Genomic DNA, 23,843 nt, shown 5'->3' on the forward strand with positions numbered 1-23,843 from the left:
TAAGTGTGTGTGAAAGCCGGACTTCACCTAGCTTGAAGGGAACACAAAGTTTCTTTTCAGTTGCCAAACCCACTCCATACATATATATGGGGAGGTACAAGCTCCAACTCGGTTTTACAATGAAAACGGCAGGCACTTCAAACCGGCACTAGGAAACAGACTGAGAAACCAGAGTAAGGGTTTCTCCTGCAACCCGTTCCCTTTGTGCTGGATGAACAAACGTCTCTCCACATGCTCAGTTCTGAGAGATAAGTGTGTGGGAAAGCCGTTCTTCACTTACCTTGAAGGGAACACAAAGTTTCTTTTCAGTTGCAAACTCCACTCCATACATATATCTGGGGAGGTACAAGCTGCAACTCGGTTTTACAGTGAAAACGGCAGGCACTTCAAACCGGCACTAGATAACAGACTGAGAAACCAGAGTAAGGGTTTCTCCTGCAACCCGTTCCCTTTGTGCTGGATGAACGAACGTCTCTCCACATGCTCAGTTCTGAGAGATATGGGTGTGTGAAAGCCGTCCTTCACCTAGCTTGAAGGGAACACAAAGTTTCTTTTCAGTTGCAAACTCCACTCCATACATATATATGGGGAGCTACAAGCTCCAACTCGGTTTTACAGTGAAAACGGCAGGCACTTCAAACCGGCACTAGGAAACAGACTGAGAAACCAGAGTAAGGGTTTCTCCTGCAACCCTTTCCCTTTGTGCTGGATGAACGAACGCCTCTCCACATGCTCAGATCCGAGAGAAAACTGTGTGTGTGAAAGCCGTCCTTCACCTAGCTTGAAGGGAACACAAAGTTTCTTTTCAGTTGCAAACTCCACTCCATACATATATATGGGGAGGTACAAGCTCCAACTCGGTTTTACAGTGAAAACGGCAGGCACTTCAAACCGGCACTAGAAAACAGACTGAGAAACCAGAGTAAGGGTTTCTCCTGCATCCCCTTCCCTTTGTGCTGGATGAACGAACGTCTCTGCACATGCTCAGTTCTGAGAGATAAGTGTGTGTGAATGCCGTCCTTCACCTAGCTTGAAGGGAACACAAAGTTTCTTTTCAGTTGCAAACTCCACTCCATACATATACATGGGGAGGTACAAGCTCCAACTCTGTTTTACAGAGAAAACGGTAGGCACTTCAAACCGGCAAAGGGAAACAGACTGAGAAACCAGAGTAAGGGTTTCTCCTGCAACCCGTTCCCTTTGTGCTGGATGAACGAACGTCTCTCCACATGCTCATTTCTGAGAGATAAGTGTGTGTGAAGCCGTCCTTCACCTAGCTTGAAGGGAACACAATGTTTCTTTTCAGTTGACAACTCCACTCTATACATATATATGGGGAGGAACAAGCTCCAACTCGGTTTTACAGTGAAAACGGCAGGCACTTCAAACCGGCACTAGGAAACAGACTGAGAAACCAGAGTAAGGGTTTTTCCTGTAACCCGTTCCCTTTGTGCTGGATGAACGAACGTCTCTCCACATGCTCAGTTCCGAGAGATAAGTGTGTGTGAAAGCCGTCCTTCACCTAGCTTGAAGGGAACTCAAAGATTCTTTTCAGTTGCAAACTCCACTCCATACATATATCTGGGGAGCTACAAGCTCCAACTCGATTTTACAGTGAAAACGGCTGGCACTTCAAACCGGCACTAGGAAACAGACTGAGAATCCAGAGTAAGGGTTTCTCCTGCAACCCGTTCCATTTGTGCTGGATGAACGAACGTCTCCCCACATGCTCAGTTCTGAGAGATAAGTGTGTGTGAAAGCCGTTCTTCACCTAGCTTGAAGGGAACACAAAGTTTCTTTTCAGTTGCAAATTCCTCTCCATACATATATAGGGGGATGTACAAGCTCCAAATCGGTTTTACAGTGAAAACGGCAGGCACTTCAAACCGGCACTTGGAAACAGACTGAGAAACCAGAGTATGGGTTTCTCCTGCAAACCGTTCCCTTTGTGCTGGATGAACGAACGTCTCTCCACATGCTCAGTTCTGAGAGATAAGTGTGTGTGAAAGCCGTGCTTCACCTAGCTTGAAGGGAACACAAAGTTTCTTTTCAGTTGCCAACTCCACTCCATACATATATATGGGGAGGTACAAGCTCCAACTCGGTTTTACAGTGAAAACGGCATGCACTTCAAACCGGCACTGGGAAACAGAATGAGAAACCAGAGTAAGTGTTTCTCCTGCAACCCGTTCCCTTTGTGCTGGATGAACGAACGTCTCTCCACATGCTCAGTTCTGAGAGATAAGTGTGTGTGAAAGCCGTTCTTCACCTAGCTTGAAGGGAACACAAAGTTTCTTTTCAGTTGCAAACTCCACTCCATACATATATATGGGGATGTACAAGCTCCAACTCGGTTTTACAGTGAAAACGGCAGGCACTTCAAACCGGCACTAGGAAACAGACTGAGAAACCAGAGTAAGGGTTTCTCCTGCAACCCGTTCCCTTTGTGCTGGATGAACGAACGACTCTCCACATGCTCAGTTCTGAGAGATAAGTGTGTTTGAAAGCCGTCCTTCACCTAGCTTGAAGGGAACACAAAGTTTCTTTTCAGTTGCAAACTCCACTCCATACATATATATGGGGAGGTACAAGCTCCAACTCGGTTTTACAGTGAAAACGGCAGGCACTTCAAACCGGCACTAGGAAACAGACTGAGAATCCAGAGTAAGGGTTTCTCCTGCAACCCGTTCCATTTGTGCTGGATGAACGAACGTCTCTCCACATGCTCAGTTCTGAGAGATAAGTGTGTGTGAAAGCCGTTCTTCACCTAGCTTGAAGGGAACACAAAGTTTCTTTTCAGTTGCAAACTCCTCTCCATACATATATAGGGGGATGTACAAGCTCCAAATCGGTTTTACAGTGAAAACGGCAGGCACTTCAAACCGGCACTTGGAAACAGACTGAGAAACCAGAGTATGGGTTTCTCCTGCAAACCGTTCCCTTTGTGCTGGATGAACGAAAGTCTCTCCACATGCTCAGTTCTGAGAGATAAGTGTGTGTGAAAGCCGTCCTTCACCTAGCTTGAAGGGAACCCAAAGTTTCTTTTCAGTTGCAAACTCCACTCCATTCATATATATGGGGAGGTACAAGCTCCAACTCGGTTTTACAGTGAAAACGGCAGGCACTTCAAACCGGCACTAGGAAACAGACTGAGAAACCAGAGTAAGGGTTTCTCCTGCAACCCGTTCCCTTTGTGCTGGATGAACGAACGTCTCTCCACATGCTCATTTCTGAGAGATAAGTGTGTGTGAAAGCCGTCCTTCACCTAGCTTGAAGGGAACCCAAAGTTTCTTTTCAGTTGCAAACTCCACTCCATACATATATATGGGGAGGTACAAGCTCCAACTCGGTTTTACAGTGAAAACGGCAGTCACTTCAAACCGGCACTAGGAAACAGACTGAGAAACCAGAGTAAGGGTTTCTCCTACAACCCTTTCCCTTTGTGCTGGATGAACGAACGTCTCTCCACATGCTCAGTTCCGAGAGAAACGTGTGTGTGAAAGCCGTCCTTCACCTAGCTTGAAGGGAACACAAAGTTTCTTTACAGTTGCAAATTCCACTCCATACATATATATGGGGAGGTACAAGCTCCAACTCGGTTTTACAGTGAAAACCTCAGGCACTTCAAACCGGCACTTGGAAACAGACTGAGAAACCTGAGTAAGGGTTTCTTCTGCAAACTGTTCCCTTTGTGCTGGATGAACGAACGTCTCTCCACATGCTCAGTTCTGAGAGATAAGTGTGTGTGAAAGCCGGACTTCACCTAGCTTGAAGGGAACACAAAGTTTCTTTTCAGTTGCCAAACCCACTCCATACATATATATGGGGAGGTACAAGCTCCAACTCGGTTTTACAATGAAAACGGCAGGCACTTCAAACCGGCACTAGGAAACAGACTGAGAAACCAGAGTAAGGGTTTCTCCTGCAACCCGTTCCCTTTGTGCTGGATGAACAAACGTCTCTCCACATGCTCAGTTCTGAGAGATAAGTGTGTGGGAAAGCCGTTCTTCACTTACCTTGAAGGGAACACAAAGTTTCTTTTCAGTTGCAAACTCCACTCCATACATATATCTGGGGAGGTACAAGCTGCAACTCGGTTTTACAGTGAAAACGGCAGGCACTTCAAACCGGCACTAGATAACAGACTGAGAAACCAGAGTAAGGGTTTCTCCTGCAACCCGTTCCCTTTGTGCTGGATGAACGAACGTCTCTCCACATGCTCAGTTCTGAGAGATATGGGTGTTTGAAAGCCGTCCTTCACCTAGCTTGAAGGGAACACAAAGTTTCTTTTCAGTTGCAAACTCCACTCCATACATATATATGGGGAGCTACAAGCTCCAACTCGGTTTTACAGTGAAAACGGCAGGCACTTCAAACCGGCACTAGGAAACAGACTGAGAAACCAGAGTAAGGGTTTCTCCTGCAACCCTTTCCCTTTGTGCTGGATGAACGAACGCCTCTCCACATGCTCAGATCCGAGGGAAAACTGTGTGTGTGAAAGCCGTCCTTCACCTAGCTTGAAGGGAACACAAAGTTTCTTTTCAGTTGCAAACTCCACTCCATACATATATATGGGGAGGTACAAGCTCCAACTCGGTTTTACAGTGAAAACGGCAGGCACTTCAAACCGGCACTAGAAAACAGACTGAGAAACCAGAGTAAGGGTTTCTCCTGCATCCCCTTCCCTTTGTGCTGGATGAACGAACGTCTCTGCACATGCTCAGTTCTGAGAGATAAGTGTGTGTGAATGCCGTCCTTCACCTAGCTTGAAGGGAACACAAAGTTTCTTTTCAGTTGCAAACTCCACTCCATACATATACATGGGGAGGTACAAGCTCCAACTCTGTTTTACAGAGAAAACGGTAGGCACTTCAAACCGGCAAAGGGAAACAGACTGAGAAACCAGAGTAAGGGTTTCTCCTGCAACCCGTTCCCTTTGTGCTGGATGAACGAACGTCTCTCCACATGCTCAGTTCTGAGAGATAAGTGTGTGTGAAAGCCGTGCTTCACCTAGCTTGAAGGGAACACAAAGTTTCTTTTCAGTTGCCAACTCCACTCCATACATATATATGGGGAGGTACAAGCTCCAACTCGGTTTTACAGTGAAAACGGCAGGCACTTCAAACCGGCACTAGGAAACAGACTGAGAAACCAGAGTAAGGGTTTCTCCTGCAACCCCTTCCCTTTGTGCTGGATGAACGAACGTCTCTCCACATGCTCAGTTCCGAGAGATAAGTGTGTGTGAAATCCTTCCTTGACCTAGCTTGACGGGAAGAAAAAGTTTCTTGTCAGTTGCCAACTCCACTCCATACATATATATGGGAAAGTACAAGCTCCAACTCGGTTTTACAGTGCAAAAAGCAGGAACTTCAAACCGGCACTAGGAAGCAGACTGAGAAACCAGAGTAAGTGTTTCTCCTGCAACCCGCTCCCTTTGTGCTGGATGAAAGATCATCTCTCCACATGCTCAGTTCCGAGGGATAAGTGTGTGTGAAAGCCGTCCTTCACCTAGCTTGAAGGGAACACAAAGTTTCTTTTCTGATGACAACTTCACTCCATACATATATATGGGGAGGTACAAGCTCCAACTCGGTTTTACAGTGAAAACGGCAGGCACTTCAAACCGGCACTAGGAAACAGACTGAGAAACCAGAGTAAGGGTTTCTCCTGCAACCCGTTCCCTTTGTGCTGGATGAACGAACGTCTCTCCACATGCTCACTTCTGAGAGAAAAGTGTGTGTGAAAGCCGTCCTTCACCTAGCTTGAAGGGAACACAAATTTTCTTTTCCGTTGCAAACTCCACTCCATACATATATATGGGGAGGTACAAGCTCCAACTCGGTTTTACAGTGAAAACGGCAGGCACTTCAAACCGGCACTAGGAAACAGACTGAGAAACCAGAGTAAGGGTGTCTCCTGCAACCCGTTCCCTTTGTGCTGGATGAACGAACATCTCTCCACATGCTCAGTTCTGAGAGAAAAGTGTGTGTGAAGCCGTCCTTCACCTAGCTTGAAGGGAACACAAAGTTTCTTGTCAGTTGCCAACTCCACTCGATACATATATATGGGGAGGTACAAGCTCCAACTCGGCTTTACAGTGCAACCTGCAGGAACATCTTACCGGCACTAGGAAACAGACTGAGAAACCAGAGTAAGTGTTTCTCTTGCAAACCGTTCCTTTGTGCTGGATGAACGAAAGTCTATCCACATGCTCAGTTCTGAGAGATGAGTGAGTTTGAAAGCCGCCCTTCAGCTAGCTTGAAGGGAACACAAAGTTTCTTGTCAGTTGCAAACCCCACTCCATACATATATATGGGGAGGAACAATCTCCAACTCGGTTTTACAGTGCAAACCTTAGGAAATTCAAACCGGCACTAGGAAACAGACTGAAAAACCAGAGTAAATGTTTCTCCTTGAATCCGTTCCCTTTGTGCTGGATGAACTAACGTCTCTCCACATGCTCAGTTCTGAGAGACAAGTGTGTGTGAAAGCCGTCCTTCATCTAGCTTGAAGGGAACACAAAGTTTCTTGTCAGTTGCAAACTCTATTGATACATATATATTGGGATGAAAGAACTCCAACCCCGTTTAGAGTGCAAACCGCAGGAACTTCAAACCGGCAGTAGGAAACAGACTGAGAAACCAGAGTAAGGGTTTCTCATGCAACCCGTTCCATTTGTGCTGGATGAACGAACGTCTCTCCACATGCTCAGTTCCGAGAGATAAGTGTGTGTGAAAGCCGTCCTTCACCTAGCTTGAAGGGAACACAAAGTTTCTTTTCAGTTGCAAACTCCACTCCATACATATATAGGGGGAGGTGCAAGCTCCAAATCGGTTTTACAGTGAAAACTGCTGGCACTTCAAACCGGCACTTCGAAACAGACTGAGAAACCAGAGTAGGGGTTTCTCCTGCAACCCGTTCCCTTTGTGCTGGATGAACGAACGTCTCTCCACATGCTCAGTTCCGAGAGATAAGTGTGTGTGAAAGCCTTCCTTCACCTAGCTTGAAGGGAACACAAAGTTTCTTGTCAGTTGCCAACTCCACTCGATACATATATATGGGGAGGTACAAGCTCCAACTCGGCTTTACAGTGCAACCTGCAGGAACATCTTACCGGCACTAGGAAACAGACTGAGAAACCAGAGTAAGTGTTTCTCTTGCAAACCGTTCCCTTTGTGCTGGATGAACGAAAGTCTATCCACATGCTCAGTTCTGAGAGATGAGTGTGTTTGAAAGCCGTCCTTCAGCTAGCTTGAAGGGAACACAAAGTTTCTTGTCAGTTGCAAACCCCACTCCATACATATATATGGGGAGGAACAATCTCCAACTCGGTTTTACAGTTCAAACCTTAGGAACTTCAAACCGGCACTAGGAAACAGACTGAAAAACCAGAGTAAATGTTTCTCCTTGAATCCGTTCCCTTTGTGCTGGATGAACTAACGTCTCTCCACATGCTCAGTTCTGAGAGACAAGTGTGTGTGAAAGCCGTCCTTAACCTATCTTGAAGGGAACACAAAGTTTCTTTTCAGTTGCAAACACCACTCCATACATATATATGGGGAGGTACAAGCTCCAACTCGGTTTTACAGTGAAAACTGCAGGCACTTCAAACCGGCACTAGGAAACAGACTGAGAAACCAGAGTAAGGGTTTCTCCTGCAACCCGTTCCCTTTGTGCTGGATGAACGAACGTCTCTCCACATGCTCAGTTCTGAGAGATAAGTGTGTGTGAAAGCCGTACTTCACCTAGCTTGAAGGGAACACAAAGTTTCTTTTCAGTTGAAAAATCCACTCCATACATATAAAGGGGGATATACAAGCTCCAACTCGGTTTTACAGTGAAAACGGCAGGCACTTCAAACCGGCACTAGGAAACAGACTGAGAAACCAGAGTAAGGGTTTCTCCTGCAACCCGTTCCCTTTGTGCTGGATGAACGAACGTTTCTCCACATGCTCAGTTCTGAGAGATAAGTGTGTGTGAAAGCCGTCCTTCACCTAGCTTGAAGGGAACACAAAGTTTCTTTTCAGTTGCAAAATCCACTCCATACATATATATGGGGAGGTACAAGCTCCAACTCGATTTTACAGTGAAAACGGCAGGCACTTCAAACCGGCACTAGGAAACAGACTGAGAAACCAGAGTAAGGGATTCTCCTGCAAACCGTTCCCTTTGTGCTGGATGAACGAACGTTTCTTCACATGCTCAGTTCTGAGAGATAAGTGTGTGTGAAAGCCGTCCTTCAACTTGCTTGAAGGGAACACAAAGTTTCTTTTCAGTTGCAAAATCCACTCCATACATATATATGGGGAGGTACAAGCTCCAACTCGGTTTTACAGTGAAAACGGCAGGCACTTCAAACCGGCACTAGGAAACAGACTGAGAAACCAGAGTAAGGGTTTCTCCTGCAACCCGTTCCCTTTGTGCTGGATGAACGAACGTCTCTCCACATGCTCAGTTCTGAGGGATATTTGTGTGTGAAAGCCGTCCTTCACCTAGCTTGAAGGGAACACAAAGTTTCTTGTCAGTTGCCAACTCCACTCGATACATATATATGGGGAGGTACAAGCTCCAACTCGGCTTTACAGTGCAACCTGCAGGAACATCTTACCGGCACTAGGAAACAGACTGAGAAACCAGAGTAAGTGTTTCTCTTGCAAACCGTTCCCTTTGTGCTGGATGAACGAAAGTCTATCCACATGCTCAGTTCTGAGAGATGAGTGTGTTTGAAAGCCGTCCTTCAGCTAGCTTGAAGGGAACACAAAGTTTCTTGTCAGTTGCAAACCCCACTCCATACATATATATGGGGAGGAACAATCTCCAACTCGGTTTTACAGTTCAAACCTTAGGAACTTCAAACCGGCACTAGGAAACAGACTGAAAAACCAGAGTAAATGTTTCTCCTTGAATCCGTTCCCTTTGTGCTGGATGAACTAACGTCTCTCCACATGCTCAGTTCTGAGAGACAAGTGTGTGTGAAAGCCGTCCTTAACCTATCTTGAAGGGAACACAAAGTTTCTTTTCAGTTGCAAACACCACTCCATACATATATATGGGGAGGTACAAGCTCCAACTCGGTTTTACAGTGAAAACTGCAGGCACTTCAAACCGGCACTAGGAAACAGACTGAGAAACCAGAGTAAGGGTTTCTCCTGCAACCCGTTCCCTTTGTGCTGGATGAACGAACGTCTCTCCACATGCTCAGTTCTGAGAGATAAGTGTGTGTGAAAGCCGTACTTCACCTAGCTTGAAGGGAACACAAAGTTTCTTTTCAGTTGAAAAATCCACTCCATACATATAAAGGGGGATATACAAGCTCCAACTCGGTTTTACAGTGAAAACGGCAGGCACTTCAAACCGGCACTAGGAAACAGACTGAGAAACCAGAGTAAGGGTTTCTCCTGCAACCCGTTCCCTTTGTGCTGGATGAACGAACGTTTCTCCACATGCTCAGTTCTGAGAGATAAGTGTGTGTGAAAGCCGTCCTTCACCTAGCTTGAAGGGAACACAAAGTTTCTTTTCAGTTGCAAAATCCACTCCATACATATATATGGGGAGGTACAAGCTCCAACTCGATTTTACAGTGAAAACGGCAGGCACTTCAAACCGGCACTAGGAAACAGACTGAGAAACCAGAGTAAGGGATTCTCCTGCAAACCGTTCCCTTTGTGCTGGATGAACGAACGTTTCTTCACATGCTCAGTTCTGAGAGATAAGTGTGTGTGAAAGCCGTCCTTCAACTTGCTTGAAGGGAACACAAAGTTTCTTTTCAGTTGCAAAATCCACTCCATACATATATATGGGGAGGTACAAGCTCCAACTCGGTTTTACAGTGAAAACGGCAGGCACTTCAAACCGGCACTAGGAAACAGACTGAGAAACCAGAGTAAGGGTTTCTCCTGCAACCCGTTCCCTTTGTGCTGGATGAACGAACGTCTCTCCACATGCTCAGTTCTGAGGGATATTTGTGTGTGAAAGCCGTCCTTCACCTAGCTTGAAGGGAACACAAAGTTTCTTGTCAGTTGCCAACTCCACTCGATACATATATATGGGGAGGTACAAGCTCCAACTCGGCTTTACAGTGCAACCTGCAGGAACATCTTACCGGCACTAGGAAACAGACTGAGAAACCAGAGTAAGTGTTTCTCTTGCAAACCGTTCCTTTGTGCTGGATGAACGAAAGTCTATCCACATGCTCAGTTCTGAGAGATGAGTGAGTTTGAAAGCCGTCCTTCAGCTAGCTTGAAGGGAACACAAAGTTTCTTGTCAGTTGCAAACCCCACTCCATACATATATATGGGGAGGAACAATCTCCAACTCGGTTTTACAGTGCAAACCTTAGGAACTTCAAACCGGCACTAGGAAACAGACTGAAAAACCAGAGTAAATGTTTCTCCTTGAATCCGTTCCCTTTGTGCTGGATGAACTAACGTCTCTCCACATGCTCAGTTCTGAGAGACAAGTGTGTGTGAAAGCCGTCCTTCACCTATCTTGAAGGGAACACAAAGTTTCTTTTCAGTTGCAAACACCACTCCATACATATATATGGGGAGGTACAAGCTCCAACTCGGTTTTACAGTGAAAACTGCAGGCACTTCAAACCGGCACTAGGAAACAGACTGAGAAACCAGAGTAAGGGTTTCTCCTGCAACCCGTTCCCTTTGTGCTGGATGAACGAACGTCTCTCCACATGCTCAGTTCTGAGAGATAAGTGTGTGTGAAAGCCGTCCTTCACCTTGCTTGAAGGGAACACAAAGTTTCTTTTCAGTTGCAAAATCCACTCCATACATATATATGGGGAGGTACAAGCTCCAACTCGGTTTTACAGTGAAAATGGCAGGCACTTCAAACCGGCACTAGGAAACAGACTGAAAAACCAGAGTAAGGGTTTCTCCTGCAACCCGTTCCCTTTGTGCTGGATGAACGAACGTCTCTCCACATGCTCAGTTCTGAGAGATAAGTGTGTGTGAAATCCGTCCTTCAGCTAGCGTGAACGGAACACAAGTTTTCTTGTCAGTTGCAAACTCCACTCCATTCGTATATATGGGGAGGAACAAGCTCCAACTCGGTTTTTCAGTGCAAACCGCAAGAACTTTATACCGGCACTAGGAAACAGACTGAGAAACCAGAGTAAATGTTTCTCCTGCAACCCGTTCCCTTTGTGCTGGATGAACGAACGTCTCTCCACATGCTCAGTTCTGAAATTTAAGTATGTTGAAACCCGTCCTTCAACTTGCTTTTTGGAACACAATCTTTCTTTTCAGTTTAAATCTACACATTTGGAGTGACTTTTGTACATCTAGCATAATTGAAACTTGTTTCTGGTGGAACCCTCACCCTGCTTTCTCAGACTTTTTCTTAGTGCCGATTTTAAATTCCTGCGATTTTCAATATTAAACAGAGTTGGAGCTTTTACCTCCCCTTATATATGTTTGTAGTCTGTTTCCAAATGAAAAGCATCTTTTTTCCCACAAAGCTTGGTGTTTTTTTTTTCACACACTCTTCTTTGTAATAATTGAGCATGTTTATTGTCATTCGTCTATCTAGCATTAAGTGAATTTTTGTCAATTTTAACACTTACTCTTGTTTCTGATTATGTTTCCAAAACTGCTGAGACATTCATGCAGTTTTCACTGTTAAATCGATTTCGATTTATTACCTCCCAATACATATCTATATAGTTTTTTTCCAGTAGAAAAAACTATGTGTTCACAACATGCTTTGTGATTCACGGATTTCACACAAACTTTATTCTCAGAGTTCAGCATGTGAGCAGACGTCCTTTCATCTAACCTAAAGTGACTGGGTTGCAGTTGATTCACTTACTCTGGTTTCTCAGTATGTTTTTTGTGTTAATTTGAAGTTCATGCAATTTTCACTGTAAAACAGGGTTGAGCTATTTCCCCCATATATATGTATGTAGATTGTTTTCCCAGTGAATTAAACTCTGTTTTCCCTTCAAGCTAGTTTATTGATGGCTTCCACACAGTCTGAACTCTCAGTACTGAGCAAATGGAGTTACGTTTGTTCATATAGGATAAAAAGAATAGGTACCACTAGAAACTCATACTCTTTTGTCGCAGTATATTTAATATTTTTGGTTTGAATTTCATGATGTTTTCACTGTATAACCTAGTTGAAAACTGTACCTGCCAATGTATATTTATGTAGTGTGTTCCTCACTGTAAACAAACTATTTGATCCCGAGAAGATTTGTGATTTTCGGCTTTCACACACATTCAATTTTTGAAACTGAGTATATGAGGTGGGATTCGTTCATCTAAACTAAACAGAATGGATTCCTGTAAATACACTTACTGTGGGGTCTGAATATGTTTCCTAATTCCGGTTTGAAATTGATGCATTTTTCACTTTAAACCCAATTTGGAGCTAGTACCATCCCGTATATATATATATATACAGTGTAGTTTCCTGCTGAATAAAACTTTGTTTTCCCAAAAAACTAGCTAATTGATGACTTTTACACTGACCTAAATCTCAGAATTAACATGTGGAGAGATATTCGTTCATCTAACCTTAAGGGAATGTCTTGCAGTAGAAACGCTAACTTGGTTTCTCTGTATGTTTCCTAGTGCCGGTTTTAATTTCATGCAGTTTTCACTGTAAAACCGAGTTGGAAATATTACCTTCCCATATGTATTTATATAGTGTAGTTTTCCAGTGTAAAGAAAGTGTGTGTTCCAAACAAGCTAGTTGGTTGATGGCTTTCACACACACTTAACTCTCAGAATTGAGCATGAGGTGTGAATTTTTTCATCTAACATGAAGGGAATGTGTTGCAGTTGAAACATTTACTCTGGTTTCTCAGTATGTTTCCTATTGCCGTTTTGAAGTTCATACACTTTTCACTTTAGACACGAGTTGGAGCTTGTATCTCCCTATATATATAGAGAGAGAGATTAGTTTCCCACTGGATAGAATCTGAGTGTTCCCAAGTTGCTTGATGATTGACGGCTTTCACACACAATTAATTCTCAGAATTGAGCATGTAGAGAGACGTTCATTCTTTTAGCAAAAAGATAATGGTTTGCAGTAGAAAGAATTACCCTGGTTTCTCAGGATGTTTCCTAGTGTCCTTTTAAAGTTCATATATTTTTCAGTGTAAACCCGAGTTGGAGGTAGTACGCCAATATATATGTATATATGTAGTGTCGTTCTTCACTCTTTAGAAACTATGTTTTCCCTTCAAGCTAAGTGATGTTTTACATTTGCACACATTCATCCCTCATAACCGAGCATGTGTAGACGCTTTCGTTCAATTACGATAAAGGGAATTCTTTGCAATTGAAACACTTACACGGGTTTCTCAGTCTGTTTCCTCATGCCGGTTTGAAGTTCATGCAGTTTTCACTGTAAAACCGTGTTGGGGCTAGTACCTCCCCATATAAAATCATGTCATGTATTTTCCCCATGAAAAAGATTGTGTTTCCCCAACAAGCTAGGTGTTTGACGGCTTTCACACTCACTTACTCTCAGAATTGAGCATGTTAAGATACGTTCTTTCATCTTGCATAAAGAGAAGAGGTAGCACTTGAAATATTTACTCTGTTTTCTCAGTATGTTTCCTAGTGGCGGTTTGAAATTCATGCAGTTTTCAGTGTAAAAACGACTTGGAGCTATTACCTTCCAATATAGATATATGTAGTGTATTTCCCCACTCAAAGGAAACTATGTTTTCCCTACAAGCTAAGTTATAGTTTACATTCACCCTTATTCAACACTCAGAACTGAGCATGTGGAGAGGTATTCTTTCAACTAGCTTAAAGGGAATGATTTGCAGTAGAAACACTTACTTTGTTTTCTCAGTATGCTTCCTAATTCGAGTATGCAGTTCATGCAGTTTTAACTGTAAAACCAATTTGGAACTAGTACCTCCCGATATATAGGTATTTAGTGTTGTTTCCCACTGAAAAGAATTTGTGTGTTCCCAAAAGTTAGCTTCCTAACGGGTCTCACACTCATTTAACTCTCAGAATTGAGCATGTGTAGAGACGTTCATTCATATAGCATAAAGGGGATAGTTAGTAATAGAAACACTTACTCTGGTTTCTTAGTATATTAACTAGTGCTGGTCTGAACTTCATGCATTTTGCACTTTTGAACCAACTTGGGACTAGTACCTCCTCATTTATATGTATGTAGTGTATTTCCCCAATCAAAAGTAACTGTGTGTTCCCTACAAGCTAAGTGATAGGTGGCTTTCGCACAGAGTCTGCTCTCAGAACTGAGCATGGGGTGAAGCGTTAGTTCATCTAGGATGAAGGGAATGGGTTGCAGTTGAACCACTTATCTGGATTCTCAGTTGTTTCCTAGTGCCAGTTTGAAGTTCATTCAGTTTTCATTGTAAAATCGACTTCGGGCTAGTACCTCCCCGTATATATGTATGTAGTTAGTTCGGCACTCAAAAGACACTGTGTTCCCTACAAGCTAAGTGATAGATGGTATTCGCTAGCATTAAACTCAAAACAGAGCATGTGGACAGGCTATCGTTCATCTAGTATAAAGGGAATGGGTTGCACTAGAAATAATTACTCTTGTTTCTTAGTATGTTTCCTAGTGTCGGTAAATTTGCTGCAGGTTTCACGGTGAAACACTTGGACCTAGTACCTCTCCATATATATGAATATATTGTAGTTTTCCACTCAAAAGAATATGTTTGTTTCCAACAAGCTAGGTGACTGTCGGCTTTCACACACACTTAACTCTCAGAATTGAGCATGTGGAGTCTGGTTCGTTCATCTAGCATAAAGGGAATGGGTAGCATAAGAAACACTTACTCTGATTTCTCAGTATGTTTCCTATTGCCGGTTTGAAGTTCATGCAGTTTTCACTGTAAAATCGACTTGGAGCTAGTACCTCCCCATATATATATGTAGTGTAGTTCCCCAGTCAAAAGAAACTGTGTGTTCCCTACAAGACTAGTGATAGATGATTTTGCACACATTCAACCCTCAGAACTGAGCCTGTGGAGAGACGTTCGTTCATCTATGATGAAGGGAATGATTTGCCGTAGAAGCACTTACTGTGGTTTCTCAGTATATTTCCTCGTGCCGGTTTGAATTTCATGCATTTTTAACTGTAAAACAGAGTTGGAGCTAGTACCTCCCCATATATATTTATATAGTGTCATTCCCAACTCAAAAGAAACTGTGTGTTCCCAAAAATTTAGGTGATTGACGGCATTCACGCACACTTAAGTCTCAGAATAGAGCATTTTAAGATACGTTCATTCATCTACCATAAAGGGAATGGGTTGCATTAGAAAGACTCTGGTTTCTCAGTTTCGTTCCTAGTGCTGGTTTGAATTTCATGCAGTTTTCACTGTAAAGTTGACTTGGAAATATTACCTCCCATATATATGTGTATATTGTTTTTCTCCACTCAAAAGGATCTGTGTGTTCCCTACAAGCTAACCGATAGATGGCTTTTGAACACATTCATCTCTCAGAACTGAGCATGGAGAGAGGCGTTCATTCATCTAGGATGAGGGCAATGGGTTGCAGTAGAATCACTTAGTCTGGTTTCTCATTATTTTTCCTAGGTCCGGTTTGAATTTCATGCAATTTCCACTGTAAAACCAAGTTGGTGCTAGTATCTCACCATATAGATATTGTGTAGTTTCCAATAGAAAAGAAACTGTGTTTTCCCAACAAGCTAGTTGTTTGATGGCTTTCACACACATTCAACTGTCAGAATTGAACATGTGTAGAGGCATTCGTTCATGTAGCATAAATGGATTTTGTAACTTTAGAAACACTGCGATTTGTACGTATGTTTTCTAGTGCTGGTTTGAAGTTCATGCAGTTTTCAGTGTAAAATCGTGTTGGAGCTACTAGCTATCCATATATATATATATATATTTAGTTTAGTTCCACACTCTAAAGAAACTGTGTGTTCACAACAAGATAGGTCATTGACCGATTACACGCACATTCAACTCTCAGAATTGAGCATGTGGAGACGCGTTCGTTAATGTCGCATAAAGGGATTGAGGAGCCATAGAAACACTTAATGTGATTTCTCAGTATGCTTCTTAGTGTGAGTTTCAAGTTCATGCACTTTTCTCTGTTAAACCGAGTTGGAGCTAGTACCTCCCCATATATATTTATGTCGTGTATTTTCCCACTGAAAAGAAACTGTGTTCCCAACTAGCTAGGTGATTGACGGCTTTCACACACACTCAGCTGTCAGAATTGAGCATGTGGAGAGGCGTTCGTTCATCTAGCATAAATGGAATTTGAAAGCGATTATAATGACCTATGTTGGTATTAAAACAGTAAAGGGAGGATTAATTTAGAGCCTGTATAGTTATGATCAGCATACATGACAGAATTTCATTTTCAGCATAAATTTCTTTTTTTAACGTTCAGAAAACTTAATTCTTTCCTGTAACTGGATATAGATAGTGAATGTTTTAAAGTCTTTGAGCAACTGCTTTAAACTAGAATTGTTACTTTGCTTCTGGTCTTTAACCTAAGGGAATATCCAGAATTCCAGTGGCAGTTCAAAGCAAGGGCCTGAAACTTGCCTATTACTTGTTTTAAGTACAGTAAGAATAACTGTATACTAGGGTACTGTGGATAACTGAAGGGCTGCTTGGATATGTTATATGTAAGTTATATTTTCAAAAATTATTAATATCATGAAAATCAATCAACCTTGGTGATCTATTTGGTATAATTTAATCTTTAATAATGTAAATTTTGATAGCCCTTTTATTTATGTAACTTATGAAAAATAAGTTGGCTTTATATAACTACTTTTTAAATAAATGATTAAATTTTGGGTTTTTTATCATTTGCTTATTAAAAATAGGATATTAATTACACAATATGTATTTTCCTTCAAGTTCATACATTTTTCCCAAAACTATCTTGACTTGTTTAGATAAGTTAACCCATAGTCTGATTTATTTTAAACACTCAGAATGTTCTTATGTATGTTGCTTTATTAGAGAGCAAGAATTCCTTATTATTTTTAATAAAATATACTTGCAGGAAACTATACTGGGATTCTTTCATTCACAGAGTCAAGCAATGATTCCTGTTTTGTTAGATCAGGTGTCTAGGTCTCTCAACTTCCAAAAGATTACATGGACAAAGTTAAAAACGCCATTAATGATCTACTAAGAAAGTTTATTGTGTTCCTTGATTAAAAGTATAAATATGGGTCAGCCTTAAATTCGGATGTAAAACTGTTATGAATTACATGAGTCTTCTCCAAAATTCTTTTTTTAAACATTTTTTATTGATTTATAATCATTTTACAATGTTGTGTCTAATTCCAGTGTTCAGCACAATTTTTCAGTCATTCATGGACAATAACACACTCATTATCACATTTTTTCTCTGTGAGTTATCATAACATTTTGTGTATATTTCCCTGAAAAATTCTTTAATTTGGGCTTTAAACCCTCCAGTAAAATACTGGTTTGAAGGAAGAAGAAAGTTGAGAAATGATTCAATCCAAATTCTATGGGAATAAACAAAGCTAAATGTTTCAGTCATTATTTGAAGCAGAACAGATATGTTTTCTGCACCATATGATTTTAATATTATTCATCTGAACATACGGTATAGACACCATGAGACCACAAGCCAACAAACAAGATGTCAGGTAAAGCAAGAAAAACAACTGAGGGGATTTTCTACTGCAAAATTTCCCCTAACTCGAACTGTAATAGAGAACAAATCTGACGCCACATTGGATCTGTTCCTTTAGTTTGAAGCACTGTGCCCTGTTTTCCAGGCTTAATCTTGCTGGCTCTGCACCTTTTGTAAAACAACGTTGCCTTTAGCCTAATACCTACAGGAAAGCCTATTCTTGGGGCTCTGACCTTTAATGATGTTAGCACCTCTGCACTTATGCAGGGATGGCAAGTTGAAAAATAGAGAATAACCTTTGTTTTGTTGGAGATTTACAGGGACACCACAGCCTGACACACATGGATGACTGCAAGAACAAAGAATGCCTGCAGCAAGAAGTTTGCACAGCCAACCACACTCCCTCCCCTTTTTAGCTTAAAAGGGGCCTGAATTCTGACTTGGGCAAGATGATTCTCCAGGACATTAGTCCCCCATCTTCTTGGTCTGCCAGCTTTCTGAATAAAGTTACTATACCTTGCTCCAAAACCTTGTCTCCTGATTTATTTTTTTATCGCTGTTGTGTAGCGAGCAGAACAAGTTTGGCCTCGGTAACAGAACCAGCTTTGTCATTTCGTCTGATGTGAAATCTCTCTGGGTGTACACGTGCTTGCCTGGTGGTGGTGGTGGTAGTAGGCAAAAATATTTCACTTCTCCTGATTTCAATAGGCTAAAATTTCCTGCTATTTAAGTCAACTCTAGACTTTTACAGAATCACCTGCAGATGTGCTTCTGGAAGCTAGAAAAATTCTAACAATGAAAATAATTGTATTGTCTCCAGACAAGATACTTTTCCTCAAAACTGAGTAGCTGTGAGACACAATTCAGGAGTACAGATAGATGCAGTGTGCTTCATTTCCCATGTTGTTCCAACACAATTTTCCAGTTATATCAAAGTAAATTAAAATCAGTCTTCAATAACAGATGCTCTGGCATGATACAACAATGTCAATTCCACATATTGAGCCAGAGCAGCTTTAGAGTAGATAATTTTATACCAAATCCTGCTTGATGTCCTGTCTTCTCCCTGGTGGCTAATTCCTTCTTCTGTCTTCCTAAAAGTTCTCCTGTTATGGGAAGTTAGCCTTTACTGTGCACATTCAATTGAGAAGACACAAATTAAATATAGGAGGGGATGACATGCATATTTAATTCTTACTTATACATAAATACAAACACACAGGACCTGTGTCTTGGAAGACGTCACTTCCTAATATGGGCAAGAGGATGGTCTATAGTTCAATCAATGATCTAAAAGCAGTTTTCTAGGATATAATAAAGCAATGCCTGAGTTATAAGACAGAACAACCCCTGGATATGAAACAGTGGCACCAATCAGTGGGGGCACATGTGTGCACACACACGCCCGTGCACACAGAGCAGCCTTGGAGACACTCCATCTGTGCTGATGGAGTAAAGTCATGCTGGGGAGATGAGGAAAAAGTGCCTAATACAATCAAACCAGGACACCTGAGGAATGGGTCATAGGAGTCAATTAAATTTTCTGGTTAGGTGTAGGTCAAACAAAAACACTTTTAGTTTCAAACGTCATTATTAAAAATTTTGTTAAAGCACAGGAGCCTGTTTTCCTGCCTTGCTTAGTGTCATATGCCATATTAAACATGACAGATTCATGCTTCTCTGACTGTGGAATGGGAAAGGCCTTGCTGTCCTATTCTGAATATTAGTCTATGTTTTGCAGCACAGTGGATACTGAAAATGGGGCAATTTGAGTGAATGGGAATGGACATAACCTAGCAGTCATTGACTGTGTGTGATCTGCCAACTTTCTCCAAAAAGAAGGGGTAGCAAGCAAATCAGATTAATTCAGGGATCTTGGGGTGGGGAGTCGGGTGGGCTGACAGCTGGGTGGTCTCATGTAGCTGTTTTACTGTGTAAAATAGTGACTATGAGCCACAGTGACACATTGTCAAATTCTTGTGCCTGTAGCTGTGATACCTGGCCAAGTCTGTGCAGCCAATTTTATCGATGGTGCATAATGAAAATAACTAACCTTCCCTGAGGACCATCTTATGTGAAATCCATTCATTGTCTCACTGAATTCCCTAAGCACACTTTTTGGTACATAACAGTCTTAAAATATGAAGCAGGGATAAAATGAAGCTCTGAAGTGTTGAAGACTTGCCCGAAATCATGCAGTTGGGAAGACGCGGTGCTGGGAGCTAAGCTCGAGCCAGACTACAGAACCTGAAGGGCCCAGCAAGTCCCCTCACCCAGGAACCTGGCCCACAGCCACTGCCAGGTCCTGTTCTGTTTCTATGAGTGCTCATGGGAAAGTGCCAGGGACTTAGCGTAAATATGACTTGATTAAGAAATTCAAACTGGGATAGCCTTTTGTTTGGGACTGCAACCTGGGAGTGAAACTGGCAGTGAAGTAAGGGAGGAAACAGCCCTGGTTGTAAGAACATTTCTAGGGAAGAAGGCTCCCTGATGGGCTGGCATGGGAATCGCTGTGGTTGTGAGCCCCCTGTTGCCCTGTGGGGGTGTGGGCAGGGAAGGAGAGAGACTGTTCAAACTGGTCATAGTCACTACAGTTTGTAAACAGCTGAGTTCTGTTCCCTCACAGCTCAGACACATGCAGGACATGAGGCTGCTTACCAACAGTGGGTAGCAAAGGCCAAGAGTGGGGTGGGGAGGAGAGATGGGACCACCTTCTAGAAGAACCTCTGCCCCAGGGGTCCAGGAATGTAATGAATGATTGGGGATTCACAAAGGGTTTATATGACCTCATCAGGTAGTTCCTACTTTAAACTGAGAGTCTGGAATATATGGTAAAATACGGTGGAATGACTGCTCTTATTTTAGGTTCTGCAAAAACTTAAACAGATGGATTTCTATCTCCATTATACAAGCACTGCTGGGTAACCTTTAGAGCCATGTGAGAATCAAACGAGTGAGTACTTATTAATACTATTACCATGCTTCTACTGAATTAACACTTCTGCAACAGTATAATGGCCACGCTTCTTAACAACTGCCTCTGTAAGAGCTCTTGTAAGTCATAAATAATATTTATAAAGAAAATATATTAAAATAATAACAATTACAATTACAACAAATATGTTGTTTATAGCAATGTCAGTGTTAGCATCTGCCTCTCATATTAAACAATGCCCAACACTGGATTCCTTAGGAAGTAATGCCAATGCATGTTTGGACTTTTCAAAGTCTTCAGCCCATGAAGACTTTTTACTCACATTGGTCCACCACAGCCAGAATTGCTGTTCCTTGCATGGTGGGCTGCCATGCTGCGATGTCCTGGGCTTTTTCTGGTACCATGCGTCTATACAGGGTAGTCAAGTTTCCACATACCCACTCTGATTTGCAATATATTGTTCTCCAGAGCCAACAGATTGGCCACTGGAAAGAGGCCACAGATAAGGTGGTGAACCCAAACTGAATACCTGTTGAAGGAATGGACACACAACATGGAGTGGTGGATGGATGGAAGGACAGCATCAATTCCTTTACTCCTGTAAAGAGAGAGGGGCAAATGGTGAACTAAATCCCAAAGAGAAAAGACATTCATGGTAATAATAATGTTCAACAGTGAAAGAATCCAAACAAAAGGCAAATATAAAATCTCTCGGAAGAAGACACATTACAACCTGTTTCTTTCACGTATATACCCTTAGTAGGAATAACATACTTAAAAATCTTCAACCAATCATAGTTATTTTCTGGTAACAAACTTGGGAATCTTGAAGCATATTATTCACTCTCAGTGTTGAAATAATACAATCTTGGAAGATGATTTGTCATTGAGGATTAAGAAAAAGAATATTGTGGTTGTATATAAGAATTTAAAAAGGAATAAGGAATGTACTTTTGGGAAAGCTCTGCATAGAGAATGTTGGAGGAAATGCACTGAAAATAGGCAAGTGAGCAAGCTCCCTTGAGTCTGGGAAGGTGAGTGCAGCACATTCAGAGAGTCTATGAAGTTATTACAAGTCACAGAAAGGTATGCAATTAAAGTGTCTTCCTAAGCAAAATATCCTTCTTCAGGAATTTTTATCTTGATATTTCTATGGTCTGTGTGGTCACAGGAAGTCAAAGTTATGGTGGTGGCTTAGAAGTTCTTTTCTCTCTGTCTGTAATTTACAGGGCATTGCTACAGATGGGGCAGCAGAGATCTGCGGTAAGCTGTTCCATGGGGTGGGGGAGCAGTTAGAAATGATAAGGCCAGAGATCTAAAAGACTTTTAGACCCTAACTGGCAGACTTTTAAGTAAACTACCACAGGTATGTAACTAAGACAGTGGATGAAAGGCAAGTTTGAAGTCCCTTTAGTGTTACTGCTCAGTCAAGGGATAGGGACCACTCTGGCCAGGAACGGCAAGACCGTGGATTGGGTGGATGAGTAGGAGGAGCTGACACTTGCTTCTGACCTGAGAGGCAGGGGTGTGTTGCTGAAAAACCGACAGTGCTGGAAAGAAGCCTCATGTCCCCAGCCTAAAAGGAGATGTCATATTCAGGGAAGTCACAGAGAAAGAACCAGAGTTAGTGATGCCACAGGGTCAGCAGCGTGGCAGCAGTGATGTCAGTATCTGTTTCCATAACCCACCTAACCCTACATGAACAAGTCTGCCTATGGGGGGCGGGTAAGTATCAGAAAAATGTGGAGTAGGTGCAGCCACTGGCAAATTGGCAAGTGGACATCTTAATGAAATGCACTGCTCACAGTCACCATATTGGAAAGAGGGCCCCACACTGTCAGATCCCTTTCTAATTCAAGAGAAACTAGAAATTAAGACTTCATTAGCAATCATCCCTGTTCAAACCCAGAAAAGATATCATTTATAATGACAACCAAGGCACAGACTATTCAGAAATAAATTAATGAAAAATGTTAAAATGATTCTGATAAATGACTTAAAAAAGAAAAAAAATGATGATTGAATGAACAATAGAATGCACCATCCTCTTCAGTTGGCAGACTCAAATTTGGGGGACATAGAACATTTTTTCTCCAAAATAAATTTAGTATCTGAATGCAAATTTACTTAATAAACCCGAATGGTTTTAAGAAAAATTTCTGAAAGGTGATCCTAAATTACTTCCAGAAATATACACAAATATACTAATAAAATAATGAGGAGGGATGTTTGAATTTGTAATATTAGGCACACTCTGGAAAAGGATAAAATAGGACCAACTGTAGGAGATATTAATCTATGGTCATGGAAACAGTATAGAAATAGTGCACTGAGAGTATGAATGAAATAGAATACATTTCAAGAATAGATGTGGATATTTAAGAGATTTTAGTAATATTATAAAACTGACACTTAAAATCAGTGGATTCAGGTACTGGTGTAATTAACTAAATCATTAGAAGGCCTGGTACATTGTCCGCACTTTTGACATTAAAATAAATTCCAGAAAATTTTTTAATTAAAAATAAAACACTAGAAATAACCCAACATGATTTAATCTGTTCAGATAGTCAAGCGAGAAGAACTTTCTAAAAAGCTTTTGGAACAAATACCAACAAGAGCAAAGGCCTAGCAACACAGCAAGGCCAGAAACGCCCCCTGTAAAACAAAACTGACCCTTGCCCAACCCTCTCTCACTGCCCTGTATTGCTCTCTGATACTTTCTATACTTTCTTCTTCCCTTTAAAGTCCAGTATCTTGGAGAAGTGCCTGCGCTGATGACTCCTCCAGGGCTCAGAGCCCTGCATCCCCCACGGCCCTCACCGCGGCACTGAGAAAGGAGTTGCACTGCCTGTGGCTGCGTGTTTCAAACCAGTGGGCATTTTCAGCTCCTGTTTATTTGATTACCAGGTAGCTTTTGCCGTGGACAAATATTTTCCTCTCAGTGGAATGTTTTCCCCCCTTAATTTTTGTTTTAATTAAATAAATATTAAAAGCCCAGGCAGAAAAGTGTGTGTGCACATATGCACACACACAGATACACACAGATCTGTTTTTTAAAAGCTACCTAAGTGTAGTCCTCCTCCGCCTTTTCCTCAGTTTAGACAATTAGAGGTGGGCTTTAGCCCTTGCTTTTATGCCCCACACAACCACCTTTCTCACTACGCTCCTTTTATTCAGTGTTCAAATCCCTCTTAAGCCAGGTTACAGCCTTCTCTGTGTTGCCTCAACTCGTTTTCTCTCAACTGCACTGCTATTCTTCTTTCTCTTGGTGGACCTCTCTTCTC

Source organism: Vicugna pacos, chromosome 9 (assembly GCF_048564905.1).
Source record: "Vicugna pacos chromosome 9, VicPac4, whole genome shotgun sequence".
NCBI lineage: Eukaryota > Metazoa > Chordata > Mammalia > Artiodactyla > Camelidae > Vicugna > Vicugna pacos.